Raw genomic sequence first — 17,021 nt, forward strand, 5'->3', positions numbered from 1 at the left:
TTAGCATGGTGTAAATTCCCATGCTTCCTCCTCAAATACAATACATTTTTTAAATTTTGTTGATTTTTTTGGTGTGTGCATATATCACACAGAACATACCAAACCATCTTATTCAACTATACACCCACTTCCCAGATGACACCCTCCCATAGCCTCCCTCCCCCCACTAGAGCCCTTATACTCTGATATCCCTGCTACTGTCTGCCGTGTTGTCGACACCCCCAGCCATTCCCTGCTACTTGCCCCTCTGGTGAGTCTAGTCAGCCTATCTAGAGGTCTTTGTTTTAGGAAGGCCAGCTGTTCCTCATCTAGCCGCCATCAGTTGTTAATATTCCTTTAGATAAAAGATTGGGGTCTGCTGTTCATTTTCTTAGTTCTATGCTCCAGACCTTAGGAGAAAGCCTGAGAGCATCTGAACTTGACTTTGTGATCTGGGTGGAGGACTCTGCAAACCAGGGTTTGCTTTAGTCTGGTTCTGCCAATAGGGGGCGCTAGAGGGGCAGGTGACGTAGAAGAAAGGAGGCGATGACTGCCTCTTTCTGTTCTGTGTTGAGTCTGTCCTGGTTACCTCAACAATGTCACTGTTACTTCTTTCTGGCTGCACAATTGGCTCCAGTCTAACATTTTTTTGGCACTGCCAAAGCTAGCTTCAAGGTGTCCCTCTAAGATATCAGTATCAGGCAAGCAATGCTTCTTCCTCAGCATCTGTGGGGCCCTCCTTCTGGCCTCTAGTTTCTGAACACCGCTGTCTTTCCTTTGTTCCTCTGCAAGTTATCATCCCTGGACTTCATGTGAGCTTTTTCCTGTTTTAGTTCACCAAGTCCCGTATAATATATTATTAATACTGAATTCTCTCTAGTGAAATGAATCATTTGGTTTCTACTTTCTTTTTTTAAAATTTTATTTACTATACTTATTTTATATGTATGAGTGTATTGCCTGCATGTATGTAAGTGCATCCGTGTCGTGCAGTGCCCACAGAGATCCAAAGAAGGCATCAGATCCCCTGGAAATAGAGGACAGACACCAGTACTGTTCTTGCTAGCAGAGGGGCCTCTACATATACCCGAAAAATGGGACTTGAGATTGTCTGGATTTAGAATAGTACATGTAGCTGATATGTAAAGGATCTCCCTACTGAAACAACTGGCTTGGAGAACCAAGTGGCTTTTGCCCTTGACTAGTGTGCTTGTGCTGTGCTGGGAACTAAATTAGCTACTTCTGATGATACTGGTGAGAGTGCAGGAAGAAAGTGATGAAATCAGAGTTCAGACTTTCATCCCAAGCCACGAGGGACTAGAGAATATCTATGGTGGCCTTATGCTAATTACTAAACTTTTTTTAGCTACAATGTCAAACTTTATTGAAAACTTAAACCTCTAATTCAGTTTCTTGGGTTGTAAAGTGATAACTTCCGTTGAATTCACAGACTTACCACATCTCTTATGTTAAACTAATGACACAGGGGAAGGTCTGCTGGGTTGAATTTGTAAGCCTTGGATCCCTGGTTTTCTCTGAGTCTTATCAGCAGAAACTGCCTTCCCTCTTGCATTTGAAAAGACTAGTTTTACTTAAAGATCTTACATACCTTACCTAAAGCCATATCAATAGATGCTAAACTAACTTCCTGCCAAATGTCCAGACTTAAGGAAGCTCATGGAAACAAAAACTCCTGATTGATGGGGAGGCCGGGTCTTCTTGAGGAAGTTGCCTGGCAAAGAGATGCTTGTATTTCTCAAGATCTTCTCTGGCCACCCTAATTGACTCCAGACTTATAACTAGCATTAGATCTCAACATGTTCCATCTAAGGAGATGAACGCTAAGTTTAGCCCAGAAGCATATGGCTTATATGTAGAAAGATTTTCCATATTTTTTTAGTATATAGGGAGATAAAAGTCTGGGAATATGTTGTGAATGAATTTGAAGAATGTTACTCCAGGGAGAAAAGAAGTCAAAATTAGACCAAACGTACTCATATAGATGTATTTACAAGCGATTCTAGATTTAATGTGTGAGAGAGTGGAACTGGCTCTAACACTTTTCTTAGTTGATTAATTGAACTTTGGGTTCAACATTGCGTAAAGCTGACATGCTAGAACACTTTTGGCATGGACATGGATGAATACTCCCATAGATCAAAGAAGAGCGCGAAGGTCATTTATCATTTGCAACATGCATCCCCACCCTCCACTACATCTTTCAGGAAGTGTACGAAGTCATCTGTTCACTAGGCCACAAGAAATGTCCCACTGAGGGCAATGCCAACACCTGTGAAAAGCTCTATGGCAGTGGGCAGACAGTAGGTGATCTGCCATTGAGATGACTCTGACTTCAGTGCATCAGATGAGATGTTGAAATGCTGGAGGCCATGTCGCAACACCCAAGCACCAGAAAAAAAGGAAAAATTGTTATAATGGCAGCGGAAATTAATTCAAATAAACAAAATGTCTTGATCTGGCAAACTATAGATCATGGTGCACATGGGAATGGAATAAAAAGCCTACTATAGCATCATTTTATCAATACAACAGTAAAACCTTAGGTCTGACAGCAAGAGCTGAATCAAGCTACCTTAACAGAGCATAAGGAAACATCTTACCAAGTGTCTAGACTTTTGGCAGCTCATGAACACAGGGGCTCTTGTTTGATGGAGAGGCCTGGTCCCACTAAGGAAAGACCAAAAATGATGCCACAAGAATATACAATAAATCTTCCTTTAAGCGTTCCCCAAAGTGGAGCATTTCTAAGATGATGGGATGCCTTTGTTATGCCTTTGTTAACATTTTTACACGACATAAAGGAGGACATTTGGATTGGACAGGGTTCAAAACTTCTGTTCTATGTGTTCTGACTTCTGGCTTCCTCTCTAATTATATATTCAACTTCTTTCCTTCCCAATGGCCAGCTTACTGCAGACACACTGATCTTCCACAGATATGCCAAACTCTTTCCCATCATGACATTTGTACTCACTCTGCTCCCTGACAGAAATTCACTTTCTTTTCCTATTTACATAGCTATTTCCCTTGCTCCTTTCATATGGCACCTTCTCAAGAGAGTATTTCTTTGCCAATCTTATTTATTTATTTTTGCACTTACCTAATATGATTTATTTTTCTTTCTGTTCTTTTCTTTTCTTTCTTTCTTTTTTTCTTCCTTCTTTCTTTCTTTTGCTGTGCTAGATATAGCACTTAGGACCTGTCACAGGCTAGACAAGTGCCCTACCACACTAAAGTACACCCATAGTCCTGGACACTCAATTTAAACCAGTATCTCCCCAAGTTTTCTTCTACCCTCTTACTCAAATTTATTTTTCATATAATTTATTTTTCTGTTGCTGTGATAAAACACCATGACCAAGGCTACTTATAGAAAGAAGAGTTTATTGGGTTTACAGTTCAGAGGGATAAGAACCCACCATGATGGGGAGGCGTGGCAGGAGGCAGCTGGAGTAGAAAGCTGAGCACTGGCATCTTCAAGCAGGCGCAGGAAGCAGAAGGAAACAGACTGAGAATGGACTATGAGCCCTCAAAGTCTGCCCCCAGTAACATGCTTCCTCAAGGAAGGCCACACTTCCTAAGGATTCCATGACCTTCCCAAAACAGTGCCACTCACTGACCAAGTGTTTAAATACTTGGAGTCAATGCGGGACACTTATTCAAACCACCACATATAGCATTAAATTACAAGATGAAATTTTATGGGGCTGGAGAGATGGTTTAGTGGTTAAGAGCATTGACTGCTCTTGCAGAGGACCCGGGTTCAATTCCCAGCACCTGCATGGTGACTGCAAACCATCCTGCAGCTGGAGTAGAAAGCTGAGCACTGGCATCTTCAAGCAGGCGCAGGAAGCAGAAGGAAACAGACTGAGAATGGGCTATGAGCCCTCAAAGTCTGCCCCCAGTAACATGCTTCCTCAAGGAAGGCCACACTTCCTAAGGATTCCATGACCTTCCCAAAACAGTGCCACTCACTGACCAAGTGTTTAAATACTTGGAGTCAATGGGGGACACTTATTCAAACCACCACATATAGCATTAAAGGGCTGGAGAGATGGTTTAGTGGTTAAGAGCATTGACTGCTCTTGCAGAGGACCCGGGTTCAATTCCCAGCACCTGCATGGTGACTGCAAACCATCCTGAACTCCAGTCCCAGGGGAATCCAATGCCTCCTCCTGACCTCCTCAACATTGCACGACATGGGTGCACTTACATACATGCAGGCAATACACTCATACATATAAAATGAAAATAATAAATATTAAAAAAACATGAAATTTTATTATATATTTGTTATTGGTCTTTCTCACTTGGATATAACCTCTGTGTGTGTGTGTGTGTGTGTGTGTGTGTGTGTGTGTGTGTGTTGAAAGAAGGGGACTATGGAAGGGGAGGGAGAGCTCTGAAGTGAAGGAATGGGGAAGAAAACAAAAGGTAATAGAATGTACATGCCATGAAAGCAGAGGAGGGGCTCTCAGGGGGAGGGGGTGGTTGGGGACTGGTAAGTAGGGAAGGAGGACAAAAGAGCTAGTGGGAGGAAGAAGAACTAAATATAATGGTACATATGAAAGTGTGACAATCAAACCCAATACTTTGTATGCTGACTAAAAAAATAAAATAAAATGAATAACGTTTTCAAACATTTATTAGGCTTCCTTTCCCTTTTGGTGAGTAAATATTCCGTGTGTGCTTGAAAATGTGGCTTCTTTGATGAGCATAAATTTCTCCGTAAAAGTTAACTTGGAACTTACTGCTTATGTTATTCAAATGTTTTACATCTCTGCTCATTTTCTGAGCTTGATTGATTATATGAGGCATGAATTCCCAGCACATGAATTGGTTCTCTAATCTCTCCTCTAGTTCTGTCAGTTATTGCCTGACATATTTTTTGTATCTATACAATTAAATGTATTATGAGCATAAATATGTTTCTTGATCTACTGTTATTTTACTATACACTCTCTCGTGATTTTGCGTCTTTGGTTCTATTTTGTTTGGTATGATTATTGTCCTGCTTTTACTTCCGTTCAGATTTTTCTGGTATAGTTTCTTTTACTCCTTCATGAGCTTATCTTTTCCTTTCTAAAATATATCTCTTTTAGAAAATATAGTGCTATTTTTATAAAACTACCACGTGACCCAGCCAGAAAACTCCTGGGTGTACACTGAAAGACTCTAAGTGCTACCACAGAGATAGTTGGACATCCAGGTTTATTGCTACCTGGTTCATAATAACTAGGAAATGGAACCAGTCTAGATGTCCATCAACAATGAATAAATCAAGAAAATGAGGTATATATATGCAGCAAAGTTCTATTGTGAAGAAAAATGAAATCATGGCATTTTTAGGAAAATGGATGCACCTGGAAATCATGCTATTAAGTGAAATTAGTCACACTCAGAAAGAAAAACATCATGTCTTTTGTTTTTGTTTTTTTCATATAAAGATCCTAGATTTAAATCCACTCCCCTCTAGAATATGGACTGTGAGAGGGGAAGGCCAGATCTTAAGGGAAGGAGTGGCAGGGAAAAAAGTAAAGGAATACATGTAATAACATGAGGGTGGAGGGAGGCCATCGTGTGTGAAGAATGGGGCCAGCAAGAGGGGGACGGCACGGGAGAAGGAAGTGGAAATGAGTAAGAACAAAGTAGGTGTGAAAATGCCATAGTGAAACCAATTGTGTTACATGCTAACAGAAGATAAAATCTCAAAAACTTTTAAGTGCTATTTTAAAATCCAGTCTGCCATCTGGATTTCAATTGGTGTTTTAAATCCATTCACTGCTTAGTCATATGTTTTCTCTATTACTTCGCGTTTCTTTTTGGTTATCTCTCTTTCCTGCATCCCATTGCATTGAGGGGAAAAAAATGCACTGAATTTGATTGTTGTACCTCACAAGCTTATTTTTCTGGTGGTTACCCAGAATTGACCATTTCGTTTCCTGACTTTCTTTCCTAATCTTTAGTTGTGGTTATAAAAGTGGGTTCTGATGGATGGAATGTAAGTAGAGGTGTGGAACGCTCAGAAAGCACTTGCGAAGGGAGAGACGGGAAGCCCTCTTTCTCTACTTCCTCCCACTACTGCGTAATACTTGAAACTAGAGCTCCAGCACCTTCATGAGGCCATCACATACCTGAGTGTGACTGCACTGGACGGTGGTTCAGAAAGTTATGAGCATGGAGTCACCCTGGAGCCATCATACTGGACCTAACTGAATCCCAAGTAAATTCTTTAAAAAAAAATCTTTTTTATTTATGTGTATCATGTGCATATTTCTATGAATATATTCCATGTGTGGTGATATCTGCAGAGGCCAGAAGAGGGCGTCAGATCCCCTGGAGTTGGACTTACAGGTGGTTGTGAGCTGTCTGCTATGGATGCTGGGAACTGAACCCAGGTCTTAACTACTTAGCCATCTTTCCAGCTACCCCAGGCAACTTCTTTAACAAAGACATTTCTTTCAGCAACATGTACGTGGGCTTTTTTTTTTTTTTTTAATATATGCAGTCACATGTAACAGGGCTCTGCCCATTTTCTGGAATTGTTTCTGTTATTGTAAAGTCTGTGTGGGAGAGGAGATAGCAAAGGTGCGTCTTCTTCAGCCCGCACTCAATGTGTGTCACTCATCCTCCCCAGCAGGTTTCTTCCACCTCAACTCACACAGGGGATTTTCTCAAAAATAGAGCTGAAAATAAAGACGTGAGAGCAAGTGGTTTACTCCAGATCACAGGAAGTGAGGATGTGGGCAGAGAGAGACACAGGAAAGGTGTAGGAGGCATAGTGAGGTCCCCAGGCTGGTCACTGGGTACCTGATCTCATTGGGACCTCATGCAAAGTGTTCAAAGCACTTTTCAGAATTCTTCCCAGAACTGTCCACATGATGGACAGGACCCTGAAATGTTCAGCCACTAGGTTCTGCCCCCACTAGCTGAGTCATCCCAGTGGGTGCAAACTCCATTGTGCTTTTGGAAAAGTAGGTGTTCCCGCATAGAGATTTTTGCATGGAAAAAAATTCTGAAGAGAGGAGCATGGAAATGAGGTGTCACTAATCGGTGAGTCTGTGGTGGGTCTGAGTTTGCACAGAAGTGCCATCAGAGGTGGACTAAGGGAATAGATGCAGAATACCCCAGTTTACATGGTTTTTATGCAAGTTTCTAAGATCCATCTGATTCTTCTTGTTTCTGTAGTGTGTTAGTTACACTTTCATCCCTGTGATAAAAAGGAGGGAAACTTTTCTTTCACAGTTGCAGAGGTTTCAGCGGACTATGGTCACTGAGCACCACCACTGTGGGTCTGTGGTGATGTGGAGAATCACAGGAGAGAGGATGTAATGGAAGAGGTGGCTCATCTCATAAAACCTAGGAAATAGAGAAACAGTGTGCCTGAGTGTGTAAGAGAGAGAAGTGGGTGGAAATCTGGGGAGGCAAGGTATTATTTTTTTCAGGGCATGGCCTCAGTGACCTACTTCCTCCAACTCAGTCTCACTTCTAATAACAACCTCACATTGTGACTCCATCAAGGGATCAACCCACTGATGAAGTTAGAGCTCTTATGATCCAGTCACCCCTCAATGACTGGATTCTCTGATGTAGGACCACATCTTAAATACATAAGCCTATTGGGAGACACTTTAAATGATAATCATAACTTGGGACAAATATAGAATTGCCTTCAGAAGGTGAAGACTGTAGCCAGTACTAACTCAGCATTATAACTCAGTCCAGCTGCTCAATTTTTGAAATGCACTTCTCTCTGAACGTTCATATAATATGTTTTCTTACTTCTGATGGCTCTTTAAGACCAAAAAAAGAAAAAAAAAAAAAAAGAAATACCTTTCTAATTTCCAGCCCTTCATTCCAGAGACTGTCTTTTTTCTTTGACTTCTTACTAACCATCTCACTCATTTTTGTATATGAATTATTCTTTTAGAAATGATTATCAAATCTATTTTTTCCAAGACCAGCTCTCCCTTCTAACTTCTTAATCTAAATTTATCACTTCAAAACATATATCAGCTAGGCATGATGGCACATGCCTTTAATCCCAGCCCTCAGAAGGCAGAAGTTGGCGGATCTCTGTGAGTTCAAGGCCAGCCTGGTTCACAGAGTGACTGGAACTAGGGAGACCCTGTCAAAAAACAAACAAACAATGAAAATCCAAAACATCTCCACAGAGACGCAATTGAGCAGCTTATCAAACATACATAATGAAAGCAACTCTCTCTCTTCTTTCCTTCCTCCTTTTTCTTGTGTGTATGTGTGTACACACATACATGTAGGTACTCATTTGTGGTGTAAGCATGCATCTGTACATAGAAGCCAGCAGTCTTTCTCAGTAGCTTTATATACATATATATACATGTATATATGTATATATATGTGTGTATATATGTATATATACATGTATATATAATATGGCCAACAAGCCCCAGGGATCCTCCTGTTTCCACTTCCTTGGTGATGAGATTACTGACACATGACCCTGCCCTTGACTTTTTTCCCATGGTTTCTGGGGATTGAACTCAAGTCCTCATGCTTACATGGCGAGCATGTTCTTACTAGGCTGTCTCCCCAGCCCCTCATTCTCTTTCTATGTCTCCATCTTCATGATCTCATTGAATGACATCTTCACTAAACCCATCCAAGTGGCCAGCTCCAGGAGTAGCTTTGTCTTCTCATTCATGCTTTTTATAATCTAAAAAATTTGGTTGATCTTACCTTGGTTTCCAATAGAACCATTTCTTTTTTTATTAAGGGGAAAGTGCAAACTCAGTTCCTGTTACCACAAATCATTCAGCCAAATTTCCCACATTTGGGAAATCATAGGGGTCAACACTCCCAGAGTGCAATGGATAAGCCTCATCCTGGGAAAAACCTTTTTGATCATGGTGTCTTCTCCATCAGGTAAGTACCCTTCCTATTCTTATAGAATAATAACTCCCACAGGTTATAACCTCTTATCTGAACTTTCACAAAAGCATTAAAATGGTTTCCTGCCTCTAGTTTCGCCCCTTGCCAAACAAATTTTGCTTCATACCAGCAAACAGTTTAGTCAAGAGCTTACCAGATTTGTTATGAAAGCTTCAGTCCTTCCTCCCAAACTCCCAGTTTCCTGCTTCACAGAGGCAACCTTTCAACACTGAGAGCAGGCTCTCATTATTTATTTCCTTTTTTTGAATAATATGTGCGCTGGATAGCTTTAGTGTCAACTTGACACACCTGGGTTGAGGGATCCTCAATTGGGAATTGCCTCCATAGGACTGGCCTGTGGCCATGTCTGAGGGGCATCTTCTTGATTGTTGAGTGATGTGAGAGGGCCCAGCCCACTGTGGGTGGTGCCACCCCTGGGCAGGTGGGCCTGTATTGTATAAGAAAACAGGCTGAGCAGGTACCAGTGAACAAGCCAGTAAGCAGCATTCCTCCACGGCCTGTGCCCCAGCTCCTGCCTCCAGGTTCTCGCCCTGAGTTCCTACCTTGGGCTCCCTGATGAACTGACCCAGGAGATGTAAGACAAATAAACCCTTTCCTCCCCATATTGGTAGTGGTCAGAATGTTTTGTCACAGCAATGGAGAAACAAACTAGGACTATAGGTTTACATTACTTTTTTATAAAGATTTAAAAAAAATTGTGTGTGTGTGTGTGTGTGTGTGTGTGTGTACAGGTGCCTGCAGAGTCCAGAGAAGGCATTGGGTCCCTGGAGCTGACCTTATAGGCAGTTATGAGCCCCTTGATATGAGTGCTGGGAAAACTGAACTAGGGTCCTCTCCAAAAGCAGTATGTGCTCTTAACAACTGAGCTGTCTCTCCAAGCCTTATGTTACTTATTGACAGTCTTGTCTTGTGCTGACTTGATGATGATTTAGCCCTTTTTCCTCACACACCCCATTCCATCTTTCATTTTCCGAATATGGCGACGCTATGGTCTTTACTGGACCAGTACTTGCTGTTTACATTATAATGGTTTTGTAAATATGCCCAGCTGGGCCATGTAGACTAGGATTGTTTGCTCTTGCACAGCACAGCATTCATTCTTCTTGGTGTCAACCATAATCTACTTCCCTCCCCCCTCCTCTTCCTTCTCTTCATCTTTTTTTCTGCTGCTGTTACTTAGCTCTGGTATTCATCACTAATTCAGTATCAGACTTTCCTCCTGTCTGGAAATTCTGTTCCAACTCATTAGTGTTGCATTTATTGGCTTCCTCTTTGGGAAATCTCCCCTGGAAACATCTGACCTGTTCTCATCTGCACTGCTTGGTGGTTCTCCCAGCCTCTGTCATCCTCAGAACCACCCTGACCTGCCAATGCCCCCTGGTTTTCTCCCTGAGGTTAGATGGAGCACATCTCATAGCTTCCCAAGACAAGTGCAAGATAGGACAAAATGTCAGCATCGTGCACACTTGAAATGACTTACTTTATTCTCATACTCAGTTGATACTTGGTCTTGGTATAGAATTTGAAGCTGAAAGTATTTTTTACCTCAGAACTTTGAAGGCATCACCCCTCTGCCTTCTTACTTTCTGTACTTCTGCTGGGAAGTGCATGATTCTTGATGCTCTTATGAACTTGCTTTCGTTTCCTTTCATTAGAAGTATTCTTGGATCTTTCTTTGAACCCAGTGTTCTTAAGTTTTGCAATAGTGTCCACTAGAGTGAATTTATCTTCCTCCACTGTTCTGGTTGTTATGTTTATTTTTTTATTTCACCATCATCATTATTATTTTGTTTGTTTGTTTATTGAGGCAGGGTCTCCCTGTAGTTCCAGCTGGTCTGGAACTCACTATGTAGACCCAACTGGCTTCCATCTCACAGGGCTCCACCTGCCTCTACCTCCCAAGTGCTGGGATCAATGGTGTGTACCACCACACCCAACATTGTTTGGGTATTTAAAGGATGCTACCAATCTAGAAACTCATGTCTTTGACATTAATAAAATTATACTGAATTATTAATTAATTATTTTCCTTCCTCTATTCTTATTCAGGTGTTGAACCTACTACATAGGCCCTCTAATTTAAAAAAGGGAAAAAAAAAAAAGCCCTCACCTATCATTTTGCTGGCCTTTTGTTATTTTGTTTTTGCTTTAAATTTTTTTTGTCTTATTTTTACTTTTATGTGTCTGAGTGTTTTGCCTGTATTTGTGTAAGTGCACCTGTGTCATACAATACCCACATAAGCCAGAAGATCCCTTGGAACTGGAGTTATGGATGATTGTTAACCGCCATGTGGGTCCTGAGAACCAAACCCAGGTCCCCTGTAAGAACTGCAGTGCTCTGAACAGCTGAGCCATCTCTCTAGCCCTGTTCTTGCTTTTTTGAGACAGGGTCTTGTGTAGCCCAGGCTGGCCTCAAATTCTATATGTAGCCCAGCCTGGTTTTGAGCTCCTGATCTTCCTGTCTCTACCTCCTAAGTTCTGGAATTATACAAGTGAATCACATGCAGATTTTGTATTTTGGGAAGTGCTATTTTCCATCCTTTCTTTTTACATTATTTTAAAAACATATTATTTCTAATTATTCCTTAATGGGTCGATAAATGCTGTTTTAGAAATAACAGACCATTCCTATTTATAGATGCTTTATCTTTTGTTCTTAGAGAGTATTATTGATAGTTTTTTCTTTCTTTCTTTCTTTCTTTCTTTCTTTCATTCTTTCTTTCTTAAGGTTTATTCTACAGCTCTGTCAGTTTGATACAAACAGTTATGGGATGTTCCAAGTCTCCTTCTCTTTCTCTCACCATAATTCTCTTTTGGTCTCTATAATTAATCTTATATGCAATTCTCACATTTCTGATGACCCTGTGGTGTTTGATTCCATGAGGAGATTTGCCTGGTAAGACTGATTGAGTGCTCTGAGCACATGGCTGGAGCTTGTCACTGGGCTCCCTGTCAGTATCTTCAGGTCTTTTCAAATTTCAGATTCTCCACAGGAATCCTTTCCTTTCTTCCATCTGGAAGGATCAGGCTGATGTTAGTATTCTGGGAGGTGAGAGGAGCAGGAGGGTTGGAGGTGTGTTTTTCAACATAGGCAATGTCTACTTTCATCTTCTCTCCCCATCACCCCAGGAATTTCCACCTTCTCCAGACCAAGTCATCTTATACCAGGACTGTAAACGGACCATCAGTTGACTCACAGAGCAGGGAGGGGTGTAACCAGTTCTGAACAAACTTCATCTGTCCTGCCACTGTTGGTCCTACTTCAGCCATTTTCCCATGAAATTACTGTTGTGTTTTTCTTTTGTTGCTGTGACAAAAACCAGAACTAAGAGCAACTTGGGGGAAGGAAAGGATTTATTTTGGCTTACAATTCCAGAAAGAATACAGTCCATCATGACAGGGAAGACACGGCATCAAGAGCTTCCGGCCTGCCTAGCAGTCAGGAAGCAGAGTCATCAAATTCCATCCACACACAAGGAAAGCAGAGAGGGAGAACAGGAGGGAGAGGCTATAAACCCTCAAAGCTGTCCCCAGGGATACACTTCCTCCAACAAGTCTCTACCTCCTAAAGGTTCCATAACCTTCCTAAATAGCACTACCAGCCGAGGACCAAGTGTTCAAACTCGTGAGCCTATGGGGACAGTTCACACTCAAACCACAGCACCAATTGTCACTAACTCCTGAATCAGGAGAGGCTCTGTGGATGTGTTAACACATTACTTTGTTAAAGTCCTGGCTTTGTCGCTGCCTTAATGCTTTATTATCCAATTCTCAAAATTCATTTGTCCTTTTGGGTTTATACCTTAAGAAATTCTTTTATTCAAATCTTAGCAGGGTTGGGTGGAGGGCGTGGTACTACATTTTTATATTCCACCCACACACTTACCCAGAAGTCTACCAAGCATTGGAAATCAGTATTATCTAACCATTTCCTTTCTCTTTTTCTCAATTCCACAGTAACTAGACTTAAATTTTCAGGAGTTTTCTGTGTTATCACTGATTAAACTTCATTTTAGAAAAGAATTTAACAGTTAGGCATAGTGATATATGCCTGGAAGCCCAGCCCTCAGGAGGCTGAGACAGGATTGTGAGTTGGAGGACAACCTGGGCTAAAAGACTGTGTAACAGGGACCCTAAATAGATTTAAAAATCACCAAGTGATTCCATGCTGAGGGTGAATGTGATAGCTAATTTCAGTTGGCAATGTGATTGGATCTGGAATCAACTGAGAGACAGGTCTCTGGGTGAGTCTGTGTGGTGTCCTGGAAGGGTTAACTGAGGCAGGAAGTCTCTCTCCTAGAGTGGGCAGTACCTGCCTCTGGCCCAGATATGAAGAGGTCTGAGGGGAAAACAGTGTTGCTTTGGCCTGCCTTTGCTCCTTACTGGTGCACAGATCCACTCTGCTACCATTGGAATCCAGCTTCTTTGGCTTTCCAATGAGAACCAGGACCAGAAGAAATCCTCCGGGCCTTCAGTGCCACATTGGGACTACTGAAGCAGCCCGCCGTATGGACTGAGCAGCTCTTGGATTCTCGGCCTCTCTAACATACAGACAACCATTGTTGGACTATCCAGCCCATATCCTGTAAGCCACTCTAATAAATCCCCTTGGTAATAAATATTCATTGTATTGGCTTTGTTCCTCTAGAGAATCCCCGCTACTACTACAGTAAGAATGGTCCAAAGCCCTGAAGGCAGAGGAGGAACAGCCAGAAGTGGAGCCTCCTCCAGGAAAGGGCTAATCTCACAGTTCTGACAACTCATCATCAGCTAAATCTATACAGTGGTATCTTTTGCCTTTTGTTTCATCTTTTCTATGAATGGTGACACTGCCTCAGGCAGAGCAGAGGGAAGCTGGGAGCTTTTCTCTCCCCAGTTCTGGCCAAAACTGGAAATAAACCCTATTCCTTGTATCAATTCCTGTCTCCTGTTGTTTTTGTTTTGAGTCATTTAATGTTTTTGCTTTTGTTTTTAAAGCATCAAGCAGTGTACTTCAGAGTCTGGTAACAACTGTTTCAAAAAAAAAAAAAGTGGGCGGGGGGCTGGAGAGATGGCTCAGAGGTTAAGAACACTGGTTATTCTTGCAGAAGACCTGGGTTCGAATCCCAGCACCCGCATGGCAGCAAACAACTGTCTGTAACTCCAGTCCCAGGGGATCCAACAGCCTCTTCTGACCTCCGAGGGCACTGCACGACACAGGTGCACTTACCTATATGCAGGCAATACATGCATACACATAAAAAATTAAAATAAAGCACTGGGGAGAGGAGCAGACAATTTAACAAATTCATTCACCATGAGGTATAATGAATGATAGAGTTTAATGGTTATCTCTCCTATTAGTATTTAAGGGGGTTTTATTTTGATTCATTGATCTATTTTTATTTTATGTGTTGAATGTACTGCTTGCATGTATGTAAGTGCACCATATGCATAGAATGCCCAGGAAGTCAGGAGAGGGTGTCAGATCTCCTGGAACTGGAGTTACAGGTGGTTGTTAACCAGAATGTGGATGCTGGGAACCAGACCTGGTGTATTAGTTACTTTTCTATTTCTGTGATAGAAACACTGACCAAAGCAACTTATGAAAGGAAGAATTTATTTGAGCTTATGGTTCCAGGGGAATTACAGTCCATCTTGATGGGGAGGCATCACGGCAGAGGTGGCTGGAGGAGGAGCAGAAGCTAAGCTCTACTTCTTTCAGCAGCCACAGGGAGCAAGAGAGAAACTTGAGATCCAGCAAGGCTTAAGAACTCTCTAAGCTTGCCCCCAGTGATGTACTTCCTCCAGGATAGCCATACCTTCTAAGACTTCCCAAAACAGCACCACCAACTGGGGACAAAATGTCCAAATACTTGGAACCTACGGGGGATATTATCATTCAAACCTCCACACCCAGGTCCTCTACAAGAGCAGCCAGTGCTCTTAACCACTGAGCCAGCTCTCTAGCCCTCCCCTTTAAAATTTGTACCCATGTGCATGCATACATATGTGTGTGTGTGTGTGTGTGTGTGTGTGTCTGTGTTGCATCCAAGTCCACATGTGTGGAAGTGCCATGAAGGCCGGAAGAGGGTACTGGGTCCTCTGGAGCTGGAGTTGCTGGTGGTTGGGAGCTGCCTGGGAGGTGCTGGAAACTGAACTCAGGTCCCTAGAAGAGAAGCAAGCACACTTAACTGCTGAGTCATCTCTCCAGCCCTGTATTTTTCAGTTTCTAAAAGAGACTAAATTTATTATTTGTCTTAAGCTAACAGAATAAATAAGAGCTCCAATTGAGGAATTTCAAATAAATAAGGCGTTTTCAAGACTAAGGATAGCCGTTTCTTGATTTTTCTCAAATCACTGCCATTGAGGTAGGTCCAGCTGTAGCCATGAACCAGGTGGGCCATGTTAGTCTCACTCCAAGCATTCTAGGATGAGAATAAGAAATAGAAATATTGGCCTGGCATAGTAGTGCATGCCTTTAATCCTAGCACTTGGGAGGCAGAAGTAGTTGTAGCTAACTTGTGCATCCTGAAAATTAGGTACCAGGTAGATGAATCATTTTGATATTAATTCAGAGGAAAAATATATTTTATTGTACTTCTAATAAGCATTCAAAATTAGGCATCAATTGTAAACAATTCTAAGTGTTTTAAAGGGATCTCCTCATACAAGTAGTGGTTGTAAGACATTCTGGAAATACAAAATGCTATATAATTAGGCCAGGAAAATTATTATGGTTAATAATATGACCAAACATCTTCAATGGCATAAATGATACTAATGATAATAATAAACATTATGTGCTCTAGGTTGAAGCAGGAACAAGGAAACTAAATTCAGTAAGGAACACGTTTCAATATTCAACAACTATCAGAGGATGCCTTCTACATTCTAGTTTATAGAAAATTAAGGTCATGTTTCCCTGCTTTGAACCCAGCAGGGATGAACAAGCAAAGAAAAGGAAACCAGGACAAGACAAAGCCTCCTCCTTGGAGCTTGAATCCCAGTTGTTAAATAGTATTACTAATTTCACTGACAAAAACGAACGCCTCTGAAACTTACTATGAAGTGGGCTCTCTTTAAGAGATTTACATATATGAATTCTCATAACTTCGGGAGGTAGATCCTTTTCTGCAGGTGAGGACACTAGAGCGACATCTCATACCCAGGGAGGGCAGAGCTGGTGTCTAAAGGAGGCTCTCAGCTCCAAAGCCTGCCTTCTTATCCCATCCCCTCAAAGCTACAGCAAACTTTTCTATTTTTCTGGCCACTGTTCAACCAATTCAACTACAAATACTATTTTCATTATTGTTTGTGCAAAACCTACTCCACTCTATCAAGAATTTACTGGTCCTCTTGGTGAAACATAATACAAAGTTCTCCAGAGACTTTGATAAGTTGTAGCAACCCAACTTAAAACTGCCTGCAGTTCGAGCTGTATTTCCCCTAGGCTCTGTTAATACACTGTTGCATAGTATTTTAAGAGATTTTAAGAAGCCGCAGGCTAATTGCTTACATTGTAGCATCCCTCATCTGTCTTAAGCATCTTGTAGAACCCTTTCTGACTGTTTTCTTCACCAAAATTTTCCAATAACATCTGGTAGCCAAAGAGAAAAAAAAAAAATCCTACCCTGAACTGTTGCACCAAACTATCTAACGTTGCAGATTATACCGAGTTATTACACTATTTGACCAGTTGACACTTCCTATTTTGATAAGATATTCTAGCTAGTGAAGCCATTTCACCTGCATTTGACTCTTGAATTCTTGGCATTTAAACCCACAGTCTGGTTTTGCTTTAGGAATACTGGTATTTTCTTCCCGGCCTTCCAACCCGTTCTGTATATTCTATATGTGTGTCTGGATGGCTGTTTCTCTGCAAAATCAGCACATACTTTTCATTGGAGAAACAGAAGTTTGGGCATGGCTGAATGGCAAAGACTCAAGAAAGTCGGTGTGCAGTGGCCTGGGGCGGGCAGGGAGGTGGCTGTTCCCGTCAGGGTCCCAGCGCAGGCCCCGCGCCCCGCCTCCCCGGCGTCCAGCGCCCGCAGCTGGCCAGGCCAGGCCGGGGCCTCCCCAGGCCGCGCCGGCGCCCCCTGCAGGCTGCG

At 41.9% G+C, this 17,021-nt stretch overlaps 1 non-coding gene and 1 pseudogene across 1 annotated transcript; both read right to left on the bottom strand.

The window, feature by feature from the left end:
* LOC103731770 overlaps positions 1 to 17,021 on the bottom strand; it is a 139,571-nt pseudogene that overhangs the window by 122,297 nt on the left and 253 nt on the right.
* Positions 8,753 to 8,912, bottom strand: LOC115069829. The gene has a single exon (XR_003849060.1). It is a non-coding gene; the product is annotated as a U1 spliceosomal RNA (small nuclear RNA).

This window comes from Nannospalax galili, unplaced genomic scaffold (genome assembly GCF_000622305.1).
Source record: "Nannospalax galili isolate Female #2095 unplaced genomic scaffold, S.galili_v1.0 scaffold974, whole genome shotgun sequence".
NCBI lineage: Eukaryota > Metazoa > Chordata > Mammalia > Rodentia > Spalacidae > Nannospalax > Nannospalax galili.